Source organism: Nicotiana tabacum, chromosome 15 (assembly GCF_000715075.1).
Source record: "Nicotiana tabacum cultivar K326 chromosome 15, ASM71507v2, whole genome shotgun sequence".
Classification (NCBI taxonomy): Eukaryota; Viridiplantae; Streptophyta; class Magnoliopsida; order Solanales; family Solanaceae; genus Nicotiana; species Nicotiana tabacum.
The window spans coordinates 114,140,686-114,144,541 of NC_134094.1; the positions used below are offsets into that span (position 1 = coordinate 114,140,686).

Genomic DNA, 3,856 nt, shown 5'->3' on the forward strand with positions numbered 1-3,856 from the left:
ATCACTGTTGGCTTGCCTGACAGCGGCGTTAGAGCCTATCACGACCTATAGTGGATTTTGGGTCGTGACATTTCCTATTAACAAAATAATAACAACTTAAAAAGTTTGTCTAATATTTAGTCATAACAACAACAAAATCTATTCAAATAATCATAATCCTATAATTGTTGATGATTTTAGACAATAAGCAACAAAACCAGCCCATTGATCTCTATTTATACCTGGTGGCACATTGCTAAAAGTTCAGTTCTGCTTTTGGCTGGGTCATAAAATTCATCCCACAACCTATGTCTATGTGTTTTTCACTTCTTATGCAAACTAGCATTGCAATATCTATATGCAATGGCATTAGTAGTCCTAAAAAAATCGAGGCTTCAAATGAAAAAGAAAAAGAAAGTTAGTTTACACTTCATGTATAAAAATCTAGTTACAATAAATAAACATTTGTGTAATAACTTTAGCATGGTTTTAGAAGCCGTCTTCATTTGTATTTTTTAGGAATACCTGACAGTCCTGACCACCTGTCAAAATTAACTAGGAAGAAATTGTCATCAATAGCGAACAATCCACAATATCACAAGCAACCCTTGTGTTTCCCCATATGCTGCATTGTAGTTATCAAAGTCCACAATGATGCGATCTCTGATAGGTAGGTTGTTGACCTCATTGACCTTGATCATAATGTGCTTAGTAGTGTTGTTTGAGTCTTTAATAAAAAGACAAGTTTAGTCAACCAAAAATATTAGAAATTTATAAAGTGAAATAAACATACATATAAGGCATATACCTATTACCTCTACTTTTTAATATTGTGTAGATTCACATCCATGATGGTGTGTGGACATTGCACTTGGATTAGAAGGTTGAGTCGGAGCTTGTTCTTGTTGTGGGACTTCATCAGCTGCTGAGGAACTTGCAAGAGCATGTGGTGGAGCTTGTAACGATGTTGAGGGCTCTATAGCAAGTGACGTGACTGGAGTTGTTGATGATGAAGAATGTCCAGAAGCATCATATGGTCCATGAGCTGATTTCAATGGATTCCGAAAACGTTTAATCTTTGGCATGGCTGCATATTCATAAGAAAAATAAAAAATTGGTGAATCATATATGATCTATGCACTGAGATGAAGCGAACATGGAACTATGATAGAACTTTAATTACCGAAAAATTCTACAAAATTGTCATTTTTATTGTGTTATTCAAACAAAGGAAAGGACAAAAACAGAGTAGGAAAAGAAAAGGATGGCCTGGCAGCAGCATAGGCATGTAAAATTAAGCATAACATAAACATTAAAATGTTTAAAGCTAAAAAAAAAAGACAGCAATTATAAATTATGAAACTTCTTAAAGTACTTCTGTTTAGTATTAGTAGAATAGTGTTGCGTGTCCCAAATAGTAACAAAATCAACTTAGTTTTAACCCTTTTCTAAACCAGTTCACGACATAAAAAGTATAAAAATTACTAAACAAATGCAAAGAGGGCTTCTTATAAATTACCAGAACAAACAAAGATTTAACTCTTTAAAAAGAATGGATCGATTGCTACAACCTAAACATCAGAGAAAGTTGATTACACAAAATTATCCACAAATTATCCAACACAGTTTGCAAACTATTTTAATTCTATTGTACAATCTTTTGATAGTAAAATCTGATGAAGAAACGAGCCAAACTCTAATTACCAACATTCTATATTTTAGGCATCAAACATACACAGGCTCGAGTGGCTTTGATTACCAACAAACTACACAGGCAAGTCTACTACTAATACCAATATTCTTTAATTTAGGCGAAAAAAGAGAGGTTAACTTTCAAGTTGTAAAATGTGCAATACTGAAAATCTCAACTCTATGTACATGCAAGTCAACTTCTATTAATAACCCATATAAACTATAAAATGTCACTTGCTGTAGACATAATTTAATTTAAAGAATGCATAGAGAATCAAGAAACAAAAAGGAAGAGGCTAAATGAAACTGACCAACGGATTGTCGAGATTTGGGCTCTCACGCATGAATTCTATGTTGAGGAGCTCTGTAAGGGAGGGCTTTCAACAAATATAAGTACGATATAAACGGTTTTTATGAAACCACCCATGATTCTTAAAATACGAGGAAAATTAAAAATAATAATGGAGGGAAAGGGGAAAAAACGATGGAGGGAAATAGAAAAAATAATGGAGGCAATGATAACTATTTGGATACGGTTTGGTTGAGATATATAGTACTAGAAAATTTGGGTACTTCTATTTTCCTATTGGCTAAAGTTAGGGCTGGGAATATGTTCTACTTTAGCTCATAAGTGTCACGACATAACTTCTACTGTAGGCCATGATGGCGCCTAACGTTACCGCTAACCAAGCCAACAGTGAATTAAACCATGTTATTATTTTTTTAATAAGTTTCAAGTAATTAAATTCTATTTAATAAGAAATTAAGGAGTGGAAAATTCAATAAATGAAACGAAGACAACTGAGTGGCAATCATAGTAATACAAGTGCTCCAAAACTATAAGGTCTACTAGTGTGTGTGTCAAGACTTGGTGTCACAAGTGTATGAGCACTAGTAGAATATACAAAACTCGAACTACTGTCTGAAATAAAATAGACAGAAAATAAGTACAAAAGAAAGGATTTAGGTGCTGCAGAACGGCTCATAAAGCAGCTCACCACTAGGCCTCGGGGTATCGGGGATGTGCGCGCGCCGATGTGACTGTCAGATGCACCTGCCTTAGATCCTTCACGGTTAGTGTAGAAGTATAGCGTGAGTACATAAACAATGTACACAGTAAATATCAAGTCTAACCTCAGAAGTAGTGACGAGGAGTCGACTTCGACCCTTACTATGGGCCAACAGTAAAGAAATATAGAATTCTAAATAAACATGAGTCATGCAAGTAATAATAATAACTCAATAACAAGCAGAAAGTAAATAATCCTTTCATGTATGGTAAGTCCCAAATAAATCTATGTCTTATATAATTTTAGCCTCTCAAGCCATGAAAGATATCAAATATATAACTACACTTCGAGTGTTATCACGCACGATTATGTCGAGGTCTTACGGTCCGATCCAGGATAATGTGTACACTGCCGAAGATCGAACGGTACGAACCATATATGCATCTATCTGTTGTCGAGGCATTCGGCCCGTTCCACAATAAGAGAGGATACTTTATAAACAACCGGTTTAAGAGCTAATACAAGGCTAATGTACAATGAAACACAATTTTGTTAAGGGTCAAGCAACCCGCCAAAACTCAATAATTGAAATTCGGTATTGTAAAATTCCTCTAACAAGTTCCGATATAATTTAGGCACTTTAATTGACAAGTTGGGTGCAAACATTATAAGTATTTTATGATTTGGTTCCTAAGCTACCCGGACATAAGTATAGTTAGAAGTTACGCACGGACTCTCTTCACCTCGTGCATACGTAGCTCCCACAATTAGAAGCAAATAGTAATTTAAATCACCTATGGGATAAATTCACTCTTACAAGATTAGGCAAGAGACTTACCTTATCTCGAAGTTCGCTTTTCGGCCTCAAATTTACTCTAAAGCCTCGACTCGGTGCCGAACAATATAAAACTATTCAAATGTTATATAAATTAATCAATATATGTTTCAAAGTTCATAATTTAACTATTAGAGTGATTACCCAACCCCAATTGAAGGATTCCTAAAATTCAACCCCCGGACCCACGTGCTCGGATTCCGAAAATTTTCGAAGAAAGTTTTTACCCATAGCCTCACGAACTAAAATATATAATTTTTCACTCAATTTCATAACTATTTTCGTGGTTTAATCCCATTTTTATCAAAACCTAGATTTTTTATATAAACCCATGATTTTC

The 3,856-nt window shown here is 34.6% G+C and overlaps 1 long non-coding RNA gene across 1 annotated transcript; it reads right to left on the reverse strand.

Moving 5' to 3' along the window:
- Nucleotides 1-215: 215 nt before the first annotated feature.
- On the reverse strand, nt 216-2,166 carry LOC107809069 (uncharacterized). The gene is made up of 3 exons (XR_001653318.2): nt 1,983-2,166; nt 795-1,066; nt 216-706 (listed from the first exon to the last, which is right to left on the reverse strand). It is a non-coding gene; the product is annotated as an uncharacterized LOC107809069 (long non-coding RNA).
- Between the last annotated feature and the right edge of the window lie 1,690 nt (nt 2,167-3,856).